Source organism: Dermacentor andersoni, chromosome 6, assembly GCF_023375885.2.
Source record: "Dermacentor andersoni chromosome 6, qqDerAnde1_hic_scaffold, whole genome shotgun sequence".
Classification (NCBI taxonomy): domain Eukaryota; kingdom Metazoa; phylum Arthropoda; class Arachnida; order Ixodida; family Ixodidae; genus Dermacentor; species Dermacentor andersoni.
Window position 1 is genome coordinate 147298114 of NC_092819.1, and position 27124 is coordinate 147325237.

Sequence of the window (27124 nt, forward strand, 5' to 3'; positions counted from 1 at the left end):
TCACCAGTGGGATGTCGATTGCAGGAACCACTCTTCTTTCGCGTCGCCTCGATGTACATGTACCAGCCTGAACGAAATGTTCGTTCATGCTCGTCATTTGACTTTTGTGCAGTAATGGTGTCTGGGACGCGATACTCGGCTTTCTACTGGTTATATTATTCACTGCGTTCCATATCAGTTTCGGTTCGTTACGTATGCTAGAAAACAGTTGTAGATAGTCATCTTGTTTAGCTTTCTTCAGTTTGCTTTGTAGATGATTTCTGAACTTTTTGAATGTCGCCAACTGTTCTTGGTCACGTGTTTTTATGAAAAGGTGGTACATCGCATTTTTCTTCTTTATCTCATTATACAAATGACTGTTTATCCAAGGTTTTCGTACTTTCTTATTTCTGGTACGTTCATATCGTATCGGGAAAGCGGATTCATAAGAAGTTTGTATGCTGGAAAGAAAAATGTTGAAAGCTGCGTTAACATCACTTTCATTGTAGACCGCCTGCCAGTCTATAGCTACAATTAATTCCCGAAAGTGTTGTAACGAAAAATTATTTATTATTCGACGATGACAAGCTGTCCGGGTAGCGCGAATGTTAGTGGAATTGATAAAAGAAAATAGGGGTAAATGGTCACTTATATCACTTGTAAGAACACCGGCAAGTACTTCATCTTCATTTAAGTTTGTAACACAGATGTCAATCAATGTGGCACTATTCTCTGTAACTCTGGTTGGTAACTTAATGTGGTTTGTGCAGGCGTGGCAAGCTAGAATTGATTTCAGATGCCAAGCCCACGTGTCATGTGAGCTCATGTCTATGTTTATATCTCCCATGATTATCACAGGTTCATTGCTAGAACAGGCGTACAATAGCAAAGCGTCTAAAAAATTGCAAAATATTTCTTTCTCGCCAGAAGGAGGTCTATATATTACCGATGTCATGGTCTTTCCTATATATATAGTAAGGCATTCTACATGTTCATTAATTACAGAGAATTCGTCCACTACGGTAAAATGTAATCTCTCTTTTATGTACACAGCTACACCACCTCCCCTTTGATTGATTCTAGTTATGTGCTGCGAGCGATATTCATCAAGAATAGGTATGTGGTCGTTTTGTGATAACCATGTTTCGGTGAAACATATAACATCAAATTTATTTTCTATTGTCGACATCATATTCTCAATTTCGTCTACTTTGTTCCTTATACTTCTGGCATTTATATGCAAAGTCGAAAAACTTTTTAAACCTGTGGTGTCTCTGTTGAGACGAAGGATATCATAATAATTGTCGTCGACTATTTCAAATTCCATGCTAAAATAATTTTTGATGTAGCGTATGTGTTCCTGGTAGCCTATTCGCTCTCTAAGCCATTTTTTCTAGGTCATTTAGGGAAGTTATGCGGATCACCCTTGAGGTTTCAGTTTTCCGTGCCAACACCCGTCCTTTTGATGTCCAAACGAACTGCCAGTTTACCTCGGATTTCTTCTTGCGCGCGGCTGCGAGCAGTTTCTTGTTTGTTTGTGTCAGGTGTTCATTTACATACACCGCGTTATTCGAATCTAGATCTAGTTCTTTACATGTCAGCCACTTCTTTCTGGCCTTGGCGAGCAATTCATCGCGTTTCCTTCGTTGGACGAAGCGGATAACAATGTTGTTCACATCCTGTTTCGGTGTCGGGACCCAGTGGCATGTGTCAATGTCACTTTCCCGGATGATTTCTTCAAGGGCAACGCCAATTTTTTCAACCATTTCCATGGCGTCAAGTGTTTTCTCGGTTTTTGGAATCCCCCTGATTTCGAGATTATTCAATCTTTGATACTGTTCAAGGTCTTCGATTTTTTGTGTCAGTTTTTCGTTTTCCTCCCTTAGGGTGCTATTTTCTTTGAGTAGCTGCTTAATCTCATCCCTTAAGGCTATGAATTCCTTTTTGAATTCGCTCACTTCATCGCATGTATCGGAACAGTATTTTACACTGTCTTTCAGTTCTCTCAAATCCGTTCGCATGTCACGCTTGAAGGCTTCAAGCTGTTTAGACAGATCCTTTATCTCTTTGGCGTCATCTTTCCCACCCATTCTCGGCACTATCAGGCAGAAGCGGGCACCAACACAATCAATTCGGCAACGGTGCACACGAACGAAGTACAAAGTTGAATGAAAGACCAGAGCAGCAGCAGCAACGACAGCAGGAAAAATAATGTGTCAATGTAAAGGTACTGTAGTTTCAGAACTAACCTGTACAAGAATAAGAGGCGACTCAGATGCTGCACGTTATGCTGTCGCCGCTGCTGCTTTGACGGTCCGGTGATATCGAATTGTATATATAGGCAGGGGCCACCGGAAGCAGGTAGACTGTCACCGGAAGGTGGGCATGCGCAGGTGCAGAGGAACCCACGTGTCGTCGGTCTCAGGAATGATGCGGCTGGTAGGTGCGGGTAACAACCGGGGTGGGCTGGTCTGATGAAACCGGGATATTTGCGTGTCGTCGGTCTCAGGAATGATGCGGCTGGTAGGTGCGGGTAACAACCGGGGTGGGCTGGTCTGATGAAACCGGGATATTTGCCTGTACAAGAATAAGAGGCGACTCAGATGCTGCACGTTATGCTGTCGCCGCTGCTGCTTTGAGGGAGGGGATTAACGGTTAGGAGGGGGAAGACATGGGAAGGGATGGGCAGTGATGTGGGAAGAGGAATAAGAGGGGAGAGATTAAGGGTGGAGAGAAGTGCGCGACCCGGGCGGGTGCGGGAGAGACGGAGGAGCTGGGCCGTGCGATGGGCCTCCGTCAGCTCCGTCAGGGAGTTGTGGACGCCCATCGACAGTAACCGAGCCGTCGACGTAGATGTGGGAAGGGACAGGGCTGATTTATATGCGTGGCGAAAGAGGCTGTTGACTTTGTCTTCCTCGGTACGAGAAAGGTAGAGATACGGAAGAGAATAAATGAAGCGGCTGAGAACAAAGGCCTGGACCAGGCGGCGGAGGTCGTGTTCGCGCATGCCGTGGTGGCGGTTTGCAATGCGGCGTATGAGGCGGACAGTGTGGTGTACAGTGTTTGTGAGTCGAGTGATGAGGGTGGTGTGCTTGCCATTGGAGTGAAGAAAGAGTCCGAGGATGCGGAGGGTTGAGACGAGAGGAATGGGTGTGCCGTCAAGGTAGACGGTGAGTGGAGAAGGCGACAGGGGGGCCATCCGCCCAGGCCGAAGGAGCAAAAGCTCCGATTTGGTCGGGGAGCAGCTCAACCCGATGGCCCGGGCGTGAGCTGCTACCGCGTCCACACCTGCCTGTAGAGCGGTCTCCATGTCGCCAAGATTGCCGGTGGTCACCCAGAGGGTGATGTCATCGGCGTAGAAAGCATGAGACAGAGCTGGGATAGCTCGTAAAGCACGTGCCAGCGGGAAGAGGGTGATGTTGAACAGAAGAGGGGACAAGACAGAGCCTTGGGGGGTACCCTTGTTGCCAAGGGAGAAGGAAGGAGAAGAAAGTGGGCCGTATGAGATTTCGGCTGTGCGGTGGGCGAGGAACGCAGTGACGTAAGCATGGACACGGGGTCCGACATGGAGGGAGGAGAGAGCGTCCAGGATGGCGGTGTGGTGTACATTGTCGAATGCTTTAGTAAGGTCCAGCGCCAGGATAGCTCGAGTGCGTTTGTGGTGGGAGGGGTGTAGGACATCCTCGGAAAGTTGGAGCATGACATCCTGGGTGGACAGCTGGGGACGAAAACCGAACATGGAGTCCGGATAAAAGTCATGATCATTCAGATAGGTTTGGAGGCGGGCCAGGATGACATGCTCGAACAGCTTGCCGAGACAGGAGGTGAGAGAGATGGGGCGGAGGTGTTCGAGGGCAATAGGTTTGCCGGGTTTGGGGATGAATGAGACACGTGCATGGGTCCAGGAGGATGGAAGAGTGCCAGCCTGCCAATGTGTATTGAGGAGATCAGTAAGGGCTTCGAGGGAGGGGGTGTCTAGGTTGCGGAGTACCTTGTTAGTGATGCGGTCCGCCCCCGGGGCCGAGGTGGTGCGGAGTGTGAGTAGCGCCGCACGAACCTCGCCCACGGAGATGTCCGCCTCAAGGTCAGGGTTTGGGGAGCCGGAGTAGGTGGGAAGCGGAGTAGGTAGGTCGGTGCAGAGGTAGTGGTCCCGGAGGGCCGCCAGGAAGTCAGTATCGGTGAGTGGGGAGGAATGAAGGAGATGGGAGATATCCTTGCGCTGGGAAGCTTTAGTGTGTGTAGGGTCTAGCAGCACCCTGAGAAGCGACCACGTGTCGCGGAGGCCCAGGTTGCCTGCCATGCGGTCGCAGGTCTGGCCCCACTGTTGTCTAACGAGAGAGGCGCAGTGCTCCTCCATGTCCAACGCGAGTCGGGCCAAACGGAGGCGCAGGCGGCGATTGTATTTCTGAGCCTGCCACCGGCGGTGGACAGCGTGATAGGCCTCCCAAAGGTGCAGCAGACGGCTGTCTGCCGTAGTGGAGTGTGGTGCTGTAGGGAGTGTGGATGTGGCAGTGTGGACGTCCGCCAAAAGGGTCTCGGTCCAGGCAGTGAGATCGGCGATAGGAGCAGAGGAGGAAGTAGAGAGACGAGTGGAGCGAAAGCGGTCCCAGTCGACTATCTGGGTGAGACGAGTAGAGGCGCGAGCAAGGGAGGGGAGTGGGAAAGTTGTACAGAGGACGTAGTGATCGCTACCGAGGAAGACCCCTGTATTAGTCCAGGTCGGATTGGCGACATTTTTGACGAGGGTAAGGTCCGGATTGGTGTCTCGTTGAACACTAAATCCGATCCTGGTGGGGCAAGCGAAGTCATTAAGGACCGAAAGGCACTCGTTGTGGATGAAAGTCCAGAGTGAGTGGCCTTTGCGAGTGTTCTGGAGGTAGCCCCAGCTGGTATGTGGGGCATTGAAGTCGCCAAGAACGACCAGGGCATTGCGGCCAGCGCAGGAGAGCGCTCGGCGGAGGACGAGGAGGAGAGGAGCTGAAGGGGCTTTGGGAGGACTGTACACATTGAGAACAAAGAGGCTTGTCTCAGTGCGACGGCGAGGAAGGATTTCAAGGAGGAGATGGGCACAGTCCGAAACGTCCAACTGGTGCTGCACGGCAGCAAGGTTTCGCTGCACCAGTGTGGCAACGTTTGGGTGGGCTTCAGAAGAAGGATGGAAGGAGGTGTAGTCGCGCAGTTTCACGGGAGTTAGGGGTTCCTGGAGTGCTAGGACGGAGGGGAGAGTGTCGGGAGGGATGTTCTGGAGGTGGAGCTGCAGGGTGTTCCGCTTGCTGCGGAACCCCCGACAGTTCCACTGCCAGAAATTAAGGCGCGTGGGGTGTCTGGCCATGATGGATGGCGGAGTCCCCCGACAGAGTTGGGGTAGGTGCTGGGGTGAGTGGGGCAGGGAGCGACAGGTGTGCGACGGTGGCCTCAGTGGCGCTTTGGCGGGTCTCTAAGGCCGCGACCCTGGTGTCTAGGGCGGTAAGGTGGGATTCGATGGCCGCCACACGGGTGTCGATACTGGCGACGCGCTCCTCAAGTCGCGCAAAGCGGGCCATGACGCGCTTCTCAAACGCCTCCAAGAAGGAGGTTGTTTGGCGAATCACGTCACGCTCGGGCGCGACGGGGTCGGAGGAAGGTGATCGGCGTTTGAGCGGGGGACTGCGGTTTGGAGAGGAGGCGCGCGATGATGCAGCCGAGGCCGTATTCATCGGCTCCACAGCTAGCGACGGCGGCTGTGGAGGTGCGGGAGCTGGGGAAGTAGGAGGAGGAGCGAGGAAGGACAGACGCACTAGCGCGGCCTGCAGCTGGCGCGACAGCTCCTGAATTTGGAGCTGCTGGGCAGCGATAGTGGCCTCGAGGGCCGCGGTTTGGGGGTCCGACGTGGGAGGCTGCGGTTTCCAGCTTACCGGTGATGTGGTGGTGGTGGCGGGGGCGGTGGACGCCTCGGACCTAGGCAGAGGCGGGAAGGAGACGGAGCGGTGGCGGCTGGCAGACTGGGCACCACGGGAGATAGAGTGGTGGCGGGGACGGGAAGGCCGGGGGGTCTTGAGGATGGGCACGGTGGGTGGCGCTGGTGGGGGAGGCTGGTGCTTGGAGGTGGCCGGGGGCGATGACGGGCCGTTCCGCTCGAACCGGAGCCCGCACGAGCGCGAGCCCGTGACGTGGGCTCCCTTGCACAGGATGCAGCAGGGGACGCAGGCCGGGGGCTCGACTGGCTTGTGGGCCTGGCCGCAGCGGTGACAGAGGGCGGACTTTGGCTTTGTGCAGACATCCGCTCGGTGGCCAGGAGCCCAGCAGTTCGTGCAGGCCTCGGCTCTCGGGCGGAACGGGTGGCAGCGGTAGACCCCGCAGTTGAAGACGATGGTGGAGGGAAGAGTAGAAGTGCCGACGAAGGTGATGAAGATGGATTGGGAGCGCCCCATCTGGCGTGCGTCAGCGATGGCGTAGGGGGTGTTCACGTTCATTGACTGGAGGTCTTGGACGATCTCGTCCTGGGTTTGGGAGTCCACTGCGTTGTGTATGATACCGCGGAGGGCGTTGTCGGGTGCGACCATGTAGGCACGCAGGGGGTAAGATATGGCACACAGGCGGAGTTCCGAGACTCGGAGGTAGAGGCGAGCGCGCGGCTCAGATGGGGTGCTGACAGTAAGGGAGTTGTACGGATTTATCCGTACACGGTCGGCGGTGCGTGCGCTGGCGTAGTCGATGGTCGCACGAGTGCAAAGGGTTTGGAGCAGGGCTCCGTTAGTGGTTGTGCGGAGGTCAAGCCCTCCTCCCGGTCTGTAGACGATCTTGAAGTCCTCCGCTGGGAGGCGAGGTAGGGGAGCGTGACGACGGAGAGTGGTAGTGCAGGCAGTCTTGGATGGTGGCGAGGCAGGCGGTGGCGAGACGACGGGCTGGTGGGCCGCGGCTGCACGGCGTGCTTTCATGGCACGGACCCAGCGTGAGTCAGCTTCAAGCTCGGCAGGGCTGATGGAGGTGTCTGCGACTTGATATTCCATGTCGGCGTGTGAGCTGTATCGACGTAGGCGGCGAAATCGGGCGGCGTAGACAGCATGCGTTGCGCGGAACGCAGCTCCCGCGTAGGCAGAGTCCGCTTCAAAAAGGTGGTCGGTGGGAAACGGCGAGAAGGCCGCTTCCCATATGACTCCCGACGATAGCGGCCCGGGCAAGGGCGGTCGGTGAAGGTCGCGTAGTCTCGATGGTTACGGAGCGCGCTGACGACACGTCCGTTCACCTCGGCTGACTCGGAAAAATCTCATTAAGCGGGGAGCGTTGGCTGTAGAGACCAGACACTCGGACAATAGCACTGACCTGAACAGGGGGGTCTCGTCACGAATTCCGGACACCCCTTTCATGAGCATGGATGTCAACAGCGCCGTTGACTGTGTGTCCGCAGAGAGCGAGATGGAGAACAACCTGTTCGCCTGAAAATCGCCGAAAGATGCGGAAGTGAGCAATGTCGCCTGGTTGAGAAATGGGGTGACATCCAGTTCGGATGCAGGGACCACCGGCTGCCTAGCGTTTCTCACCACTCGCATTGGCACATCGCTCACTGACACCCTGTGTTCTGCTTCGTGCGGGTGGGCGCTTACCTGGACCAGCCTGAAAGCGATCGCCCACGATACCAAGGGTCGGTCCCAATGGCCTTCACACACATTTGGGAGTTCACTATTTAGGGGCAACATTTTAGGCGCTGTTTGTGCCCAAGCCGCTCGTGCTGCCTCCACCAAAGGGTTTTGCGTTGTGGCACCTGTTTGTGTCGGGGCTTCCTTGTTTTTGTTTTCCAGTTTTGGGGGGATCCGAAAACCCAGCCATAGTACTATGCACAGGAGGCCAGCTTGTGCACTGTGCCTACGGAGCGGCACGTGGATTGAGTGTGGGCAATCTCAGACACGAAAAAGGACATTTAAGACAATAACAAAAGAAAGTGGAGGATGCCGCTTTCCACCACTACTATTGTACCTCGTATAATGGTGGTGTCGTCACCGCTGACACCACCATTGTCTTCCCGGTTTTCGGGATACCGGGCGGCGTCCACGAAGAGCACCCCCCTTCGCGCGCCGTGGTTGTTGAGGATAATTTTGTTGCAGCATTTTCTTCTCTAGACCTTGTGCACGGGGTGCATGTTCTTTGGGATGTTTTCTGTGTTGATTGCAGCTCGGATGTCCGGGTGAATCTGCGTCTTGGGGCCCTTCATTCCGTGGTAGTTTATGCCAATCTTTTCCATAATTTCTCTGCCCGCCTTCGTTCCGGAGAATCTTTTGAGTTGCGCTATCCTCTGTGCTTCCGCGATTTCGTCCAGCATGTTATGTACCCCGAGCTGTAGTGACCTTTCGTTTCTTGTGTACTGCGGGAGACCCAGTGCCGTTCTGTACGATTTTCTAATGAGTGTGTCGATCTTGTCTTTCTCAGCCTTGTTCCAGTGAACGAATGCCACCCCGTATGCGACGTGGCTGACCGCGAAGGCTTGGACGAGTTGTACAACGTTTCTTTAATGCCCCGCTGCTGTTGGAGACCCTCTGTATTAGCTTAACAGTCACCGTGACTTTCTTTTCCAGGCGCGTTGTGGTTTACGCGTTTGTTCCCCTGGCTTCTATCTAGAGACCCAAGACTGATCTTTTAGACCATGAGTATGTATCTCCGTGCCTTTCCTCGTGGTTATTGGGGTTCCCCTTTTGTGTAGTTGCTGCTACGTCTCTAGGCGGGTTGAATACGGACGTAAAATATGAAAATTTTACGAAAATGCTAAAAATGAATCCTCAGTGTGCAATTGCACCGAAGAGAAGTAGTCACTAGGCTCATTTTTCAGCGGATGGCTTCTGGCTTTTTTGTCAGGGTGTCTACCAACCGGGAAAACCGGGAAAACCGGGAATTCTCAGGGATTTTGAGTTGTCTGGAAAAAGTCAGGGAAAACTCAGGGAATTTGGGCCTCTCTCAGGGAAAATTAGCGGCAATATTATTGAAAGCTTCGAAAGTCGCGGTAATTCTGGCTCGAGTAACAGACAGGACTCGTAATGTCTCGTCTTTGACGCCCTTTCGTCGGCGGGAGGATTGGCCAGTGTACAGTCAACGACCGACTATCCGGATTCCCAATAACTTGGACGGCTTCGCGGCACCGCCACCTACCCCACAGAGTCAACGTGTCAGAATGTATGAAATTTCCGACGCAAGAACTCTTCGCCGTCCGATTTTACGGACGTTTTGCTATGACCGCAGGTCCGAAACGGCAATAATCAAAGGCCCCACCGCTGCCGTTTTGATTGCTTCGCCACGTCGAAACGGCACTCTCGCACGCAGATCCGCTGGCAGCTGTTGCCACCACTGCGGCAACGCTAGGCCTAGCTGCTTCGACGTTCGCTATGAAGCCTCTTGCCGTTGGGTGTCGAGTTTTTTATTGAAATAATTAGCTGCTGTCAGCAATGGCAGGGACTCCGCCTTTGTGGTCCTCGCGATTGGCTTATAAACTTGGAAAACACAATGCGTTGCATAATGCCTGTTCCTGAAAGTTAGCTTCGCCTCTGTACAGAAATGTTACTTGGTGAAGCATACGCAAAAGTATTGCAGTGAAGCATAACAAGCGTGGGAAGGGGCTATTGCCACGGAACACAGTATGTATATCTTAGTTATACACGCGTGCACCCGGTATTTCCTGTCACAGTACGAGCACCGCTATGCCTAATATGTGTACCGACAGGCCTGCAGAGCGCTTTCGAACGTGCCTGTGGCGGCTTGAGCCTCTAAGGGCAGTAAATGACACCCATTTATTTTTTTCCAACTGGCCGATTTTTCGTATGTTATCGTGCCCCTAGGGAGCTCGAAAAATATGTCGTGGACTATGCAACTGACCAAGATGCTTCAAATGGTCCTTGGCGCGAACGAGTGGCGGAAGGAGCACAAGAACAGATATGACCTACGCATTGAGGTATAAACGGGAAAGGAAGCTTGCTGCCGCCGTTTTGAAGGAGCTTGAGCTCAAAAAATAATGTTTTGGCTGATGCCGAGATGCAGCTGTCCCTCATCCAAACCAAAATACTCTTTAAAGCTGTGAAACACAACACTCAGACGTCGTGCGCGGGCTGAGAGTATGTCAGGACAGGTGAGGTTGACTTACGAGCTGTTGAGAGAGAATCTCAATTGTGACAGAGTTCGGGCCTCATACCACTGAGCTTGCTATAAGTTGATAGAAATAGCTCATATTCGAAAATATTTGCTTCTGTATGCATCTCCTTTTTGTTCGTATTTGAGAATGTCCCACTCCATTTGCAATTTTTTTTGAAGACACTTTATTTGCTGTGCATTTTACTAACCCCTGCCTTCTATTCTCTTTTTGAATAACATAAACACTACTTCTTAGTATTCCAATTGGATTAACTCTCTTTTTATTTTTTCATGTGCTTACTAGAGAGTGACAGCCTCAGGCGATAGGGTTTCAGCCCGTCTTGACATAAAACAGTCTGCATCACTCAGGGAAATTCGCAATGGCACTCAGGGAAAACCTGGAAAACTCGGGGAATTTGGAAATGTCATCTTGGTAGACACCCTGTTTGTGAGCGCGTGCCACGGAAGGCATGACGTCACGACACCCTCGTTGGATAGCCAGCCGGGCGTCCGCGGTCATTCGAAGCGCGTCGACTCTGCTATTGCGAGAATGGTTTCTAGTTCTGGTGCCTCTACCAGCGATGAGTACACGTCTGAAGATATGGACCATTCCAACTTTGCAAGAAATAGAACCGCTTACGAGTCTTCTGTGGGTCAAGTGACAAAGAGCAGGCGGCCGTAGACGTGCCGGTCAGGCAGTCCGGGCAAGCAACTTGGTAAACTCTTTCTCTAGCTAACTTAACGTGCTGCTGCAGCAGTTCGTAAAGTAATGTTACCTAAGATGTAAAATGGCTAGTTTCGTGAGTTACGTTCAGGCAGAAAGGCAGCTATTCCGCTACGGCTGAATCGTAGGTAGTAGCATCGTAGCTCGTCGCTTTGTCTTTACTTACGCGGTCGGCTTTAGACGGCTGCGCAGTTCATTTTTTCGTGATGAGGCATGCCATGGGGGGGGGTTCGAATTTTCCAACCGTTTCATAGTCATGTGTTTACGGCTGTCACATCCAATCCACGCCATTAGAAATCATTTACTGGTTGAATTCATTGAGCTGGGTGGGCACGCTTGGGACCCGTCGACCAGATCACTTAGCTACATCGAATTTGTGGCCATGGGCACGTTGCAAGTGCTAGGCGGCGCCCTGTCTTTCGGACCCCTAGCGCCATCTGACGAATAGTTGCTCGAAGGCGGTAGGATTACTCACGGCGTGAGCAGCTCGCGCTGCGTGTTTGGCGCCCTGTGAAAACGGTAGTGATGGCACGAAACAGAGTGCGGATATTAATTTTAGCCGGTTTTCGGGAATTACAAGATCTTGACAGCTTTTTTCGTAGAAAGATTTTAGAGAAAGGAAATTGTGTATTTGAAGCGGGGCGGTGCATGAGGGAACTGCTGAAGTCGCACTGATCGGAAGTGACTGCTAGGTGTATTCAGCAAACGAAAATCAGCGCACCAGCGAGATGCGTGAAGCTCAGCTGTTGAAACTCATGGGAGCGGACAAGAAGAGAAAGAAGACGGCGGGCTCCAGAGGCGCGCGCGCTACGGAAAGCAATAAAAAAAAAGAAGAACCTTGATTCCGTTCGCATCGAAATTGAAGTGTCCATCACGAAGCTGCGCTGCCGTATACCTGCATTGAACTTCTACCTCCACAGGTCTGGTCTGGTCCCCTCACCATTATGCTCATTCTGTGGCGAAGCGGAGACAATCGACCATTTCTTGTTGTCTTGCAGACGTTTTTCTATTATAAGAAAACGACTACTCGAAATGCCGCTTCGCTCTATTGATCTAACTTTATCAGTGCCTGTGATCCTATCTTTTGGAGCCTCCATTGTTGGGTTCAGCCACAGAAATGTTTGCTTGGCGATCCAAAATTACCTAATTGAAACCAATCGTTTTCCATGTTAGATTGATCGTTCTCCCTCCCTACCATAGCTTTCTTTTATTTCTTATCTATTATTAATTATTATTGTTATTATTATTATTATTTTCTTATACCCGGTTTTCATCTGATTGTCAATTTTTTTTTCTCCCGACACAAAACGTTTACTTTTAAGCTCACACGCCCAAATTGATAACTCCCTTGTCATCATTATTATTTTTAGGCACCTAATTAATCCGCCCGATTCTTGGCCAATCCCCCACTGTGGGTATGTGCCACGGCCACATAGGACAACAACAGCAACAACAACAACGCAGCTGTCTCGTCTCGTTTCTGCGACATGGTGCCGTGACCAGGATAGCGGCTACTCCTCTTCCGACTGGCCACTGACTACCAGAACGACGGACTGGCCACAGAAGACGGACGAAGAGGAGGCCCACAGGCAAACCAACGGCAGCGAGGCGAGACATCGACAGCAAGGAGCGGCACAGACACAGAGGGCGACCGAGACTCCGAGGACGTTTCGCCGCTAGAATCTGTAAGCGACCAGCTGTTTCCTCAATTAGTGAAGATGAACAGAGAAGTGATTATGAAAAAGCGAAAAACGCTGAGGACGCAAATAACTAACTTAGTGACCGATGCTGAAAAGAAACTGGAGGAAAATCAGGATCCTACAGCGATGTCGCTGATAGCCAGCCAGATCAAAGGTATTGCAGACTCGCTAAAGAAAGCAGACGAGCAGATGGAGCAGTTCATAACACCCGAAACAGCTGACTCGGAATTTGCGAAGACCACTGAGTACTAGTTAAAGATAATAAGTGCTCTGCACAGCATCAACGCGTACCTTTCTCGACAAGAAATGTGGGAACCAGCGAGGGAGCTATCCAACTTTAATGGCGAAGCTAGACAATCACAGCAAGCAACAACAGTGAAGCTGCCAAAGCTAGAAATAATGAAGTTTGACGGCGATGAAATGAAGTGGCAGAGATTTTGGCGGCAATTTGAAACAGCTGTGCACGAAAGAACCGACTTGAACGAAAATCAGAAGTTTACGTACCTTCTGTCATCACTAACCGGCAAAGCGGCAACTGCCGTGGAGGGACTACAGTTTTCCGACAGTAACTATGTGAATACCATTGATCTACTCAAGGAGAAGTACGGAAAAGATGACGTGCTGGTAGAAATGCATATGAAAGAACTAACTTGAATACAGTCGCAAGCTGCAAAGACCATGATGGTTTAAGAAAGCTGTCACAAAAGGTGCAAGTGCACATACGTGGATTGGAATCCTTAGGATTGAAAAGCGATTCTTATGCGTCGATGTTGCTTCCGATCCTGAAAAGAGCTTTGCCAGTGGATCTCTACATTGGATTCCAGTTAAAACAAAGAGAAGTGATCAGTAGACCGTCAGCACAAGATCAGAACGTGGCTTTACGTCAAGAAGATAACCTTAGGCGCTTGATGAAATACATAGAAGATCAGGTAGAGTGCAGAGAGGAATTGTCAACAGAAAGGAAAGAAAGCTAAGGAAATAGAACGGAGAGTAAACAGCAGACAAGAACTGTTAATTTTCAAAGTACAGCTACAAAGTTTTGCATATTTTGCCAGAATACGACTCATTTTAGTGATGATTGTAGGAAAAAATGATGCCTTATGAAGACAAGAAAATGAAGCTGAAAGAGGCAAACAGATGTTTCCGCTGTACCAGGCCTCGCCATACTGCTAAAAATATGTAAGGCAAACATTAGGTGCAAGATATGTAAAAAATGGCATGCGACGTTCGTGTGCCGAAGCAAACAAATGATAGCACAGTGTACAGCATATACTCCTGATGAAATCGAAAATCAGGAAGAGCAAACATCTACTTGCCAGTTTATGAACCTCTCATCAAGTGTTTTTCTGCAGACTGCAGGTGCATTAGCAGAAGGTAGAAGGCAGTCATGTTATTGTCATGTTCTGCTGGACACTGGCAGCCAAAGATCATTCATACTGAAAAGCCTAACTGAGAAACTTGGCTGTAAAGATAAAGGAAAAGAAAGACTCACGATAGGCTCATTCGGAGGAGGTCAAAATGAAAGAGTCATGAATTCGGTTGAAGTTAAACTAAAGAATGCCTACAGTAGTGAAGAAGTGTTATTGGAAACACTGGAGGTAGACATAATTTCAAAAAGAAGATTACCGTTCCTGCCTATATCACAGCAAAAGAAGTATGAAGAGGACGGATTCAAGCTGGCTGACAGTTTGTAGGAGCACATCATGCATGGAAATCGGACTACTTATTGGATCAGACCAGTACTGGCAAGTAATGAAAGGTGGGATCCGAAGACTAGAAGAAAGGTTGCCAGCAGCCTAAACCACATTCGGCTGGACAGTACAAGGTCAAGCTAAGATATCAGCAACAATAATGAAGAAGTCAACCGTAATAGTGCTTGACGTCAATGTGGATAACCCTGAAACACTGACAGAACTCAGACATTTCTGGGATATTGAACCACTAGGCATAAAGTTCCCTGAGAAAGAGACAAGTGGAAGTGATTCGGAACTTCAAGAGGCAATTTAAATTTGAAGAGAAGGGCTATTCTGTCAGACTCCCATGGATTGAAAACGTGGAAGACTACCTCGGTGGAAACGAGGATGGCGCATTCGGCCAAGAGAGCTTCCAAGGAAATCAGAGGGGACTCACGACAGCTCCACCCGTTGTCACCATTGTAGAAGAGCCCACCATTCATGCAGTTGAAGGTACGGAGGAAGCTGCGGTATCCAACGTCACATTATCGCGGCTTCGAACTAAGTACTGGAACAAGGAATATCTAAAAGAACTGAGAGAGCAGTGTAACGCAAGAAAGCAAGAAAAACAGTGAACCAAGGAGATATCGTTTTGATCGGCGCACGCACTGCTAGATCCTTCTGGAACCTGGCTGAGGTCATTGAGGTATATTCTGGAGTCGACGCGAAACCGCGCTACTGTCTCTTAAGAACGAAAGGAAGACTCGTTCGGAGACCTGTGAAACATCTCTACACACTTGAAGGCTGCTTCCAATCATGAGAAGAAAAGTTTTCGCGGCCGGAAGCTGTTGAAACTCATGGGAGCGGACAAGAAGAGAAAGAAGACGGCGGGCTCCAGAGGCGCGCGAGCTACGGAAAGCAATAATAAAAAAAAGAATCTTGATTCCGTTCGCATCGAACGCAGCTGTCTCGTCTCGTTTCTGCGACATCAGCGTAAGTTACTTCGTTATCTACGGTGTGGACGCATGAAATTATAGGTGACATTGATTCTTGCAGATCGGCGACAGCAGACAAATACTAGCGGGGAGCTGCGATTGCCGTGCTGGCATCGCAGGGAAGTGTAAGCACGCCGCGGTAGTTGCCCTGTACATACAGGACGGCAAATGCGAATCGAAAACATCTCGTCTAAGAACGTGGGGCGTACGAACGCCTCGTAAGACCTACCCGAGGTATGCTAACGTTGCTCTCCCCAAACACAAAAAAAGTGAGGAGCTTACCAGTTGCGTTATACTACGCTGGGAAAATATTTTCGCCCAACTTACTAAAAGTTCGAGACTTTTTATGTTGTGATTTTTCAGTGCGTGCAAAGGAGGTTCCAATAAACCACGTCGTCCAATATTTTAGTGATCTCAACTGCCCCTTAGTTGATATGCTGCGTGCAGAAGGGTGTATGCCAGCTGAGCCAGCTGCAACCCCTCCTCGTAGCTCTCAGCAAGCCCTGACGTTGTTTTAATGGGAGAGGATTGGGAAAGAGTTCCGCATCTTTACTGCGGTACAGTGTGGAAACAAACTACTTTGTTGGCGGCATATCCAGGTACGCATTGCAGGTGTCACGTTGCTGCCATCATTGCTGTAAAAGCAACGATTTCAGCGTTAACGCACTTGGCATAACGCCGGAACATAAAACGGCTTGCTTCTGCCGTCGGACAAGCGCGATCCAGTGTTGACGCCGTTCTACTTCTTACGGTCGGCTCGGAAACCTGTAGAATTTCGTTCTTGGTGAGTTGCTGTACGTGCTGTTGCAGCCCACTACGCAACAATTGGTGTTGCATTTCGGCATTGCTCAGAAAAGGCAACAGCTACGCGCGAAACAGTGCACGGGCAGGCTTTCCCAACGCAAGCGGGCCGGTCGTATCCTACCGCGTGCCCGCTCGCCGCCGCGAGGGGCGCCCTAGTGGCCGCGGGAACTACGTTCGCAACCTGCCCATAGAGAAAGGAAAGACTGTGGCTGTGGCATTCACTAAGGAAATGCTGCGCGAACAATCAGTTAATGAACCCCTACACATGATCTTGCAGAAGCCTATGAAAATCTGTCATTTTCTGCTTCAAATTGAAAAACGAGTAAAACATTAACGAAGGTAAATCCGCGGCGCATTTTAGACTAGTACACATGCGCGCTATTGTCAGCGTTCATTCACTGGCTGTGGTTTGCATATTTCATCAATTAAAACAGCGCTCATATGCTCTCATTTGATAACAGGCGCAGCAAAAGTGTACACATGACTATTTTGTTTTGTGACAAAAACATGCATTCGCAGGGTGAACAATTTCTGTCGCAACCTGAGAATATCTGTTCTTGCACAGGCAATGAAAGGGTAATTTCCCTTCTTTCAACAGGTGTTCCTGCAGTCACTGCTGCAGCAACATGCCTGCAGAAAGAGACAGGGTCTCTTGCGCAGAGCAAGAAAAGGTGGTGAACACAGCTGAGAGTTACGAATGCATTACTAAGCATGCGCACTTTAAATCGTATTGCCTCAACAGGCATGCACTCGACCTGGAGTATCTCAAGCTGAAGCATTACTGCCCATACCACCTTGGACAACGCACCTTGAATGAGTAAGTACAATAAGAAATCGGTACTTTTCATTCAGCAATGAGGCCAAAAAGAATCGTGAAGCCCAGTCACTGCTGCATAGATTGCATGACATAAACGAGACAAAGGGAATGGATCGAGGGCTTGTTTTATTTAGACACAATTAAACGAACAGTTCATGGCATGTGATAGACATGCAGTGCATTTCTTAATCTATTTTATTGTGCGTTTCCTTTTTTTGCAGTCTATACTGATACCAACAGTTCGGTGAGTGTACAGGCGACTTGGTCAAGGTAACCGGGTTGTTCTACGAAGCTGTGCTGTTTATAGGATGAGGAAAGTTTCCTACAGCAGGAGAGCATTGCACTGGCTACCTGGATGCATGATGGCAGTTCTTCCTCAATAAACGCCCAGAGTTTTCTGCCAAAGTGACATGTCTTGTTCAGTGAACTACTGCCATCTGCAACAGGAAACGGAAATGTGAGATTACACAGGAAGCTTCAATTCCGGATGCAACGTGAAAGCAGCCTTACGTTAGTCAAATATTAAAGCGCCTTGTATGTGCTGCCACGAGAGCTTCTTTGTCAGCACTTTGGAAGTTGCTTGAAAGTGGAGGCATATGGTGGAGGTTCGTTCCAGTGCCTTCCTGTAGGAGCTTGCATTCTGGCAAAGGTCCACAGCACAGTTTAGAAAGTCGTTCACATAGCCTGAAACAACAAAGTATGGTAAATATGTGTGAAAAAACATGCAAACTGAGTACCGTATGTGCAAGATTAATTCACTGGTGCGACAACGGCAACCCTTTTTGCCTTCAGGTATTTCACCAGTCACCTCTTTGTCCCATCGTCAGGGGTTGCTTGCTGCCTTGCGCTATATTCGTTATAGTGAAGTGCGGCAAGGCGTGTTTTGAAACAGAACCATATCCGTTCACATCACAACAGGCCACCTAAACAGCTCAGGCACAAAATATCTTTTACCTTGCTACCGTGCTGGAATACCCAAAATGAGTATTTTTCAGAGCAAACTGTGTGATGGTGCTATGAAAGTATTCAACAGCAAACGTTTGTGTACTCATGAACAGTCGAGGAATGTCTTTGAGCAAAGCCTTCTTTAGGATGATGGCTTTGTTTTTAGTGCGCTGGTGATCCTAAAGGAATGCTTTGGAAATAATGCAAGAATAATGAAAAAATGAAAAATTTCAAAGCCACATACCTTCTTCCAGCCACTTCTTAGCCAATGGCTCACGCTCGCACCTTGGATAAAGGTTCTCATCATGTGTGTGAATGTCAATGACATGACGGACAAGGGAGCGCCATGTAGCAAGAACTAGCTCAGGTTGTGCCCGGCTTAATCCATGGAGTCGGCTCCTGAAACTTGAGCTGCGATGCTGCTGTCAGCTTTTTTTTTTCTTTTTTTTTTTGATTGAGCACTGCATAAAAATTGGGATAACCAGATGCATCATGAATTAAAATTTGAGAGCCCAGATGGTTGAATTGTACTTGTGCTTCTAAAAAAGTTAAAGCAGAACCCACACCTGGCAACGTGCCAGAAATCAAAGTTGTACTTTATGCAGATCTCCTTTGATGTAAACACCTTCATCCGAGGGTGACTGTCAGTCACTAGAGTTGAAATCTCGAGGCCATTAACCTCGCATGTTTCCAGTGACCTCTTCAGGCCTTCTAGCTCCATATGGTTGCTGCCCTTGGCTTTATTTGACTGCAACGTAACATTAAACCAAGAACACGTGTATGTAGTCATGAGCGCTTGCACGACCCTTGGAAAACAGCGCTGTCCTATTGATAGCGCTGTTTCTTGAAGATTGTGTACAACCAACTAGCCCACCATTACTTCCTAAGCAAGCTTGCAGATTTTCCTATATACATACTCTTTCATGCAAAAATAATGAATACCTAGAGAGTTTCAATGTGCAGCACTGTGTTTAGCTCTATGTCCAGAAGAGAGTATGTACCTTACTTGGCAGAATGAATGTGCAGGGAAATCAGCCCTACCATCCCGAGCAACCCGGAGTGAACGGCCAATGTCTTCATTAAAAAAGACATTTTGTTGGTGTGTCCAGACCTTGAAGTGGTAAACAAGTACTGCTCACGAATCTATGTGCATACACTAAGGTTGGCTACATAGAGGGTTTTAGTTTAGTGGATGCAAGCGGCTTGCGTACGCACATAGCCTAACCAATTTGATGAGCCCACATACCTTGGTGACTGCAGGAATGAGAAATACATTTTGAACTCTGAGGTGTGTTCTGTCACTGCTGCAGGCAACACCCACACTCCCGAGAAAATAGATAAAATAAAAAAATGTAAGTACCATGTAAACGGTGACTGACAGCAAAAAATAACCAGACAGGATAGACAACCCACCTTTTGATATCTGATGAAATAGTAAAAAATGTAGGCAATGCAATAAGAGCGACCCACAGCGAAGAATAGCAAGAGTGACTAGAGTACAAAAATGTCGGACAGCACCAACTGTTTCCAGCACTTAGCAAAGCACACTGAATATGAGCCATATACAAGTGAGCAGACGCACAGCAAAAAAAAAAAAAAAATCAATGGCTAGGCACCAGATTCCTTACTGAGATAAAACGCGCAAAATATTAGTATGGGTCCAGCAAAACAAAATGTGCGCGAGACAGCACCACAGACTCGCAGAAAAAACAACGAAAGTGACTAGAGTGCTACAGTGCCTGTGAGCAAATTTTTAAGGAACATCAGAGAGCACCAGCTGTTTCTAGCACCCAACGAAACACACTTAATATGAGTCACCTATGAGCGAGGTGACCTTGATGTGGTTGAGCCAGAAAAGTTTGGTTGCGCTAGTTCATCCTTGCGTCGAGTTTGACGGGTGCCATTGTTGGAAGCTTGTGATATTGGAGGCCACCCCTGCTCTGACGAAAGGTCCTTGTGTAGGAAAGCTGAACACTGCTGGCTGGTGGCCTGTCATTTGCATCTGTTGGCTGTGGCAAAAGGTCTCGAGTGCCTTCAAGGAAGGAGGTTGTAGTGTTTGCCATGAATTGATTCATCTTATTCCGTTCCTCCTGTAAAAGGGGCCGCTGCTGTTGAAATATCATGTCTGTGTGCTGTCTTAAGAGCTCGGCACTTCTGCTTTGCTGATCGGCGAACAGTTCACGCAGCTCCGACTGCTTGTTGTGTCTGGTGCGCTTCCTTGGTGGCTGTGAACAGCTGGCTTCTGGGGCTGCGCGCAAACACAAGCAGTTGAACAATTGAATTTTGTCATAAGAAACGAATTCCAGTACAGAACCCTTTGTTCGTTTCGCTTGTCACGTCATGGAAATTTTAATACTTGCTTGCGAAGAAAAAGGAGCGATTTGGTTTTCCCTAATTTTCTGCAATTTCAGCATTGCAGATCTTGTGACCTCGAATTGTAGTGCTAATACACTCAATATTGTAGATATTGCAAATGTTTTCTATGCACAGCTTAAGGCACTCCTATGAAATTTTAGTACCACAGTCGCATTGTCCGAGTTAACGTTCACAGAATGTTTCCAGCGTTTTTCATTTCTTGCCCAGGTGAGCACGAAAAATGTTTCTTAACGGGCGTGCGTGACTAAACAGAAAGGAACCAGTGACTTACAGGACTGTACTTCGGAGCGTTTCGGCGTCGTCATCAGCTTCACTTGCACACGTCTGCGAAAAGAATAAATAGAACAGCCTTCTAAGCGCACTTTGCGCACAGTCTTCTGCTAGTTTTCACATTTAATTACAATGAGAAGGCGGAACAAATGCATATTAGGTATTACCTACAGAGGCATCATTACATTCAATGTGCTTGCTTCCGCAGTTATGATGAACCTGTCTGCAGTGGCACAATTTAATTTACTGTCGCAAACAGAGCCATGCTTTTCCAACGAAGTGGCGAACGCCAGGCATGCAAATGACCACAGATTCTTTTGTAAAGGCCACACTCCTAAACGAGAGCCGACAACGTTAGGAAAAGAAGTTCGTGAATTTGCCAGCTGCCCACCACAGCGGGATCTGCGGGCAGCATCGAGCGCTACACATAGGGATATCGATATCTTCGGTTGTAATCGCAGTTGGTAATCTTTTTCGCGGGAAGCTTGTCTACATAACCCTTGTCCCCTGCGATTTATGTTCTCGCAGCTTATGTCCGCGCCTCTTTACAGCTGCGAGCCGTCGTGTGTGCGCAACGTTCTCCCGAAGTTTTACACGCTTCGTACGCACATACGTAGTCGCTTTCGCGCTGTCCGAAAAGTACGCGAGCGTTACGTTGAATTCGCTTACCGGCTTGGGAGTCTTCACTTTCGTCCGGCTCGTTGCTGCCGATCCCGTAATGCAGCGTTTGGCTCTTAGGACAATGTGCGAGTAGAGAATTCATTTTAGGAAACCACTGCCAAGTGGATTTTCCCGCGCCGCTCTTGCTTTGCTCTAGCAGCTCCTAGGGCACATCAAAAGAAGGAGAAAGGTGTTCTAAGCAACCAACACTATGACACAGGCCGAGAAGGGGAAGAACTAAAATTAGAAACATGTCTTATTGTATCCGGACATCAGGTTTTTCCACTTAGTCCACAGTTGCTGCCAAGACCAATGGTAGCCGAGCGCGGCCATCTCGGCTTGTATTTTTTAAAGGTGTGCCTAACTTCGCTGACGCCGGGAATCCAGCAATTCACTTATGTTCATCTCACTAATTATAGCTAAAAAGGATGCTGTTTCCTCGCGTGTAAAGGAAACGCGAATTGACACTTCCTCGCAAGCAACAGGACCGTGCGACGCACCTGCTTGTTCAGCCGCCATTTGCTTTGATGTCTCGCAGTACGGCAGCGGCCGCGCTGCTGGTTGGTTGGCCGGTTGCAATCCCGCAGCGAATGCTTTCGCCTAATTCCTGATGCGATACGCTTCTGTTTACATTCGCCGCTGAAATGCGCATTCTCCATCTCAAACTACCCTTCTTTGGCGTATGGGATACGATACGCCTTCCTAGCGGATTACCTCGTTTACATGAGATGCGATACACTTGAAAGTTGCTACGATACGCTTCTGTCGTATTCATGTAAACGCCGCTACTGTTTGGATTTCTGCAGCGTGGCTCCGGCTGCAGTGTCACATTGGACGTGAAGAGCGCTGCTTACGGATTAGAGAATGCTCAATACCTGCATCGTTGCTTCTTCCAACCACAGCAATGTCAGAAGCTCAACTAGGTTTGCATCACAAAAGTTTCTGTGATCACACCACTGCTCCGCCAACCTCAACAGCAGCACAAAAACGATCTTGGACGCATCCGTGCAGATAATAAAGGAACACTTAATCACAAGCACCTTGCGCACCAAACCCAGACAATGCCAGCGTTGCAATGGTAGGTGGATTCATCGTAAAGGCGACAAGTGAGAACATTCCCTGCGCTGACTGTGTTGCACTGCTGCAAGGACCAAAAGCCAGCACGCCTCTCCTCGGACCTATCGCACACCAAAACCGCGGTGGCCTGCTCTACCGAAGTCACGAACTTGTGAAAATTCTTGTAAGGCTCCGAAAGTTTGTCGACAGTGTTCTTCCGCACAGAAAATGCATATCTAAACCACTAGAGGTCTGCGTAGGAAAAAGGCTACAGGTTCTGATGGGACTACCAATCCTGAGCTGTGGAAACACGAACAGCGATCACTGCAAGAGGCTTTTGGTAGTAAGAACCAAGAAATTCATGAAGCCACTTCTCACCACTTACGCGCTGGGAACTACTGAAAGGAATGCTGTTGTCCAGGTCCTGCAGCGAAAGCCATTATCGCGAAACGTGTTGAAGTTGTAGGTGTCATGCGCGGATCCAAGGTGGATGTCCGCATGTCCTGTCCCCAACCCTTAAAATTTGCGTGCGCAGCGCCAGCGTACGGCACGTGACAAACAACCGTCCTTAATTCTTCTCAGCTGCTACTGTTTTTTTACCGAAGCGACAAGAAAGGGTCAATAATTATTGAAAACAACCCACTAGAATGTAAAAGAATCATAGTCATTGTCGTTATTCCGCATATCAAAGTGAAAACCCTTTGAAAAAAAAAACAAACAAACAGGATCCGCACCTGGCGATATTTCCTGCGTCTGAAGTGAAGGTTAGGATATTTTGCTGTTGGCTATTTGGTACATGACTCTGAAAGCAAAAACACCGCAAGAAACGGGACGGGAAAGTTGGATAAGCACAATGCTGACTTACAATTTTGTGTTTGTGTGCGCCATCCTTATGTCTCGAGAGCAACGGCGTAGACGTTCGAACGTACTCTAAGGCTTGTACGTAGAAATAATGAGCGTTTACTACAACCCCAGCAAGTGGATCTTAGAAGTGACCGCCTTGCTTTAGGCTCTGCACGATCTCTGCAAACCTGTTGGGTGCACACTTGGCGTACCCTGTTATGCGCCAGAAACATACATTACTGTGACAACTATGCCTTCTCAATGTAGTTTGGACACTATAGTCCCATCGTGTGCGGGAAACTGAACTCGTCTTCAAGGACTCAAATGCGTAGCGCAACAGGTGACACGTATCGAGACGCTTATTTGTTGTTGGTGGAAGTGCGAGTAAACGCGTATGCATGTGCGTCGTCCTACACTTGCTCAGCATCACGTCCTGCACTTGCTATGCATAACTGAACGCCTTTTACATAGCCAGCGCTATAAATACACGGATTGAATCCAACTGATTAGCTCAAACTTTCGTGGAATTGCAAAGAAGGTCGAGCGAAATACACAAAGAACGTGATGCTCATTACGGAGTTTATATAGATTACCAAGCTTTTTCATTGAAGGCGTAACAACAGGAATACTTTCAGTTACGTGCGACATAGTGCCCAGTATGATGCTCTCCCGGAGCTATGGCCATGCTGTTGATACCAGTTGTCTCGTCTATCAACGCGAACTGAATTTGATATCCCCGAAAGTGGTCGAAGACTAGCATACGAATTCCCCTCATGCAGACGCTCTTGCAGAGCGCGCGCCTGGCCACCGCCCTTGAAGTCGTCACTTCCGCCGCCACCGGAAGTAGGGTCGGCTGCGTGCGCCGCCTTTCGGCGACTGCCCTGAACCACGGGAACCTCCGCTCCAATGGGAAAACGAGTGACCTGGCAGGCATTTAGTAAAGGAGGCATTGGCTCAGGGCGGGCACCCTTACCTGGTAGGCCTACCTTCCGGATATAGTGTGCTAGAATATGTTATAGTGACACGACCGGAATGACTCCAGCGGCCCGTTAGAGGTGCTCCCGATCTGCTTCATACTACTTTCATACTGGTACATACCTTTAACGCTACTTTCATACCGCTTAAGGGGAAAGAACGAAATCAGGAAAGAAACAATTTATGATAACTCAAAGGGAAGCGCATACCTTTTCGAAGCGAGATCGGGATGCCTTAGAACACGCACCTATAAAGCGAGATATAAGAAGAAGCATGTGCTTGCTGCAGTAAAGCTAGGGAAACTATGGAGCATGCTTTATTATAATGTGAAGACGTCTACGCAGAGGTCGATTTAGACACTACTGGCCTCCTTGAAGCCCTTGGGTTCAGCGAGAGCAGTGGAAAGTAAACATGTCCCCAGTAGGGATTAGTAAGAGGTGTTTGGAGGATTGGTGGAAGAAAATTAGGGAAACGACCAAAAACGGAGACGTACAAGAGCACAGTTCGCTATAGGGGATCTGAAAATTTGGTTGGAAGAGTTCATAGCGCTTTTTCGCTTTTTTTATTGTTTAACCTAGGTAGGACATTAGGCAGTATAACAGCAATAGCTTGGTGGCGCAACCAACCGCCCCGTTCCAATAGCGACGCTCATAACATCCATCCAACCATCCATCCATTCATATTGCGGCGCGGACGGCTGGGCTTGCGTGGGGCACGGATAGTCATTCGTCAACCTGCCTCTTCTGCGTTTGGCAAGACTGCTGTGAGTGTTGTGTGCATCCGGTTGGCCTTGTGTTTCTTGCGAAGGGCCTTCTCGTGCGGACCGTGTGCCCTGTCCGTCTTCGCCGCGTGCAGCCCACGGCATGGCGAAGAGGCGGACAGATTCACACTGCTTCGCTCCGGGCTGCTGCACGGGCTACCCAAGCGGACGGACCCAAAGCGTCGCTGTTCGCGGCACTGAAAGACGAACTCCGCAAGAAGTAGGAGCGCAACCTTCACAGGAAGGATAAAACTCTCGCCGTTTCTTCGGCGGTATGCGAGCATAATTTTGAACCACACTTAGTTCTGCGCGACTATGCGCACGTGGTAAACGGCAACGAAGTGCGGATTCCGCTAGGAAAGCCGCCGCTTGTTCCGGACGCGGTACCAACGCTGCTTCTAGGCTGCCCAACGTATCTTTTCACTGCAGCACCGCGACGAAGGCCAGAAAGGAAGAAGAAAGTTTTACCAACTACTGAAGTACAGCAGAAAAGAACGTGCCAACGAAGCAGGAGTGGGTCCTGCAGCGGCGAGGATGATGCTGGAGCGCCAGAGCATGAATATTCGCTTGCAGCCGACCGTGCTTCATTTCATTGTCTGTCGACTCTCTCCGGACCATGGAAGCTCCGTCCAAGGATTCGTGTCGAATTGAGTTGGAGAGTCTCGAGGCCGTAATATTTGTAAAAATGGAGAAAAGACTATAAATGTAGCATGAGAAAATTGTGTTTTTACAACGCCAGGAGAATTTACTGCGAAGATGTACATTCAAGGTTTGCTATGTGCTGCAAAAACAGTGACTTTTGTGTCTGATGCAAGCAATATTTTGAAATATGCACATGCAAGCAAGCTTGCAAAGGAGCCATGGACATAAAGATTGCGGTCATATTTCCCACTCTGACGATAAAGCTGCGAGCTGCAACATGATGTCTCCAACGTACAGTGCCCCGGAATAGTATCCACAGAAGGTATTTACCTTTTAATACCAGTTGTTTCAGCTAAGGTTAACCAGAACATTTAAAGTTAAGTTTTTAAGATACCGAGCTAGCTCCTGCGGCATTGTAATAGTTAGTTAAATGGGGTTTAATGGCCCAAAAGCAGCTAAGGCTATGCTGCGCCAAACACGAGGTGTTTTAAAATCCAGTTTATGAAGGAAAAAGCTGTATTAGTAGTCTATACTTTATGTAAAAATCCAGTGTCGTCCAGAAATTTACGGACGTCACGTAATGGGAATAGCGCATCATCACCTAAAATTATAGCAGGGTGTAAAAGTATGTGTAGTTGATATAATTTGTGCAAAAGTGTTCGTCTGTGTTTCCGTCTCCGTACATGTGAGTAATATGTGCATAACTGTTAGTGGCTGTTGACATTTCTCGCATGTTGGTGTGCCTTCTTTCGTAAGTAATTGTGTGTGAGGTGTGTGTGCCCAATGCGTAGTTGGCATAAAACTACTTCGATGAACCGTTCCTGATGATAGCATGACTTCCACTCGCCAACTATGGGTTTCGTGAGATGTAGCTTGTTGTCGGCACAACGGTCCCATTCGCGCTGCCATTTTACTGTGAAGGCTTTTCTAATTGCACGGATGCTATCATTATATGGGAGTGTCGTGTTTGTAATTGCTTTGTGCGCTGCCATCAATGCATATCTATCAGCTACTTCGTTACCCGGTATCCCAACATGGCTTGGGACCCAGCAGAAACGAATTGACCTCCCGTATTCGTTAAAAGCCACCATGTTTAAAATGTGTCCAATCAGGGGTTCACACTCACATTTAAGATGTAGAGCCTTCAGTGTGCTTAAAGAATCTGTGTATATGACTGCATTTTTGTGTTTATCAGCGATAATCTTTTTGACAACAACCCATATAGCGAAAACTTCGGCCGTGAAAACAGAGGCGTGTTGTGGCAACCGAATACTTTTTTCCCAATTTTCCCTTACGACCCCCACACCCACGTGCTCTTTCGTTTTAGAGCCATATTGCATGTTATTTTGATATTTGTCCTGAAGTGTACGGAATTCTTGCGTGATGTGTTCGCGTGAGGTGTCTTTCTTTAAATGTGTCAATGTCCAGTCACATAACGGTTCAAAATCGTACCACGCGGGCAAACGCTGTGGCTTTCTGGCAACCTGGAGGACTTCGCAAGGAATGTCATAATCCCGAACATATTCCTCATATCGCAGGACAAGCGGTTTAATCATGTTCGGTTTATTTGTATAGTGTAGGCGTGAGTTGCATTGTGTGAGGATGTTGTAGCATATGTGTTGTGGTGATGACTGAATTCTTAGTACGTAGGAAAAAGTGAGTAATGCTCTGCGCTGCTGTAACGAGGGTTCATTACACTCAACATATAAACTTTGAATAGGTGACGTTCTGTAGGCACCACTTGCCAGTCGCATTCCAAGGTTATGTACTGGATCAAGTCGTTGGATGTAGGACTGCCTGGCTGAGCCGTCAACCA

General features: G+C 48.9%; 1 long non-coding RNA gene and 1 pseudogene across 1 annotated transcript in view; one reads left to right on the forward strand and one right to left on the reverse strand.

Annotated features, from left to right (window-relative positions):
- LOC140219016 (uncharacterized) overlaps nt 1-17186 on the forward strand; it is an 82678-nt gene extending 65492 nt beyond the window's left edge. The window contains exons 2-3 of the long non-coding RNA XR_011895294.1: nt 16563-16781; nt 17003-17186. This is a non-coding gene — a long non-coding RNA (uncharacterized lncRNA). The remainder of the gene's footprint in view (nt 1-16562; nt 16782-17002) is intronic.
- Nucleotides 17187-17379: 193 nt separating this feature from the next.
- On the reverse strand, nt 17380-23881 carry LOC129382767 (uncharacterized; annotated as a pseudogene).
- Between the last annotated feature and the right edge of the window lie 3243 nt (nt 23882-27124).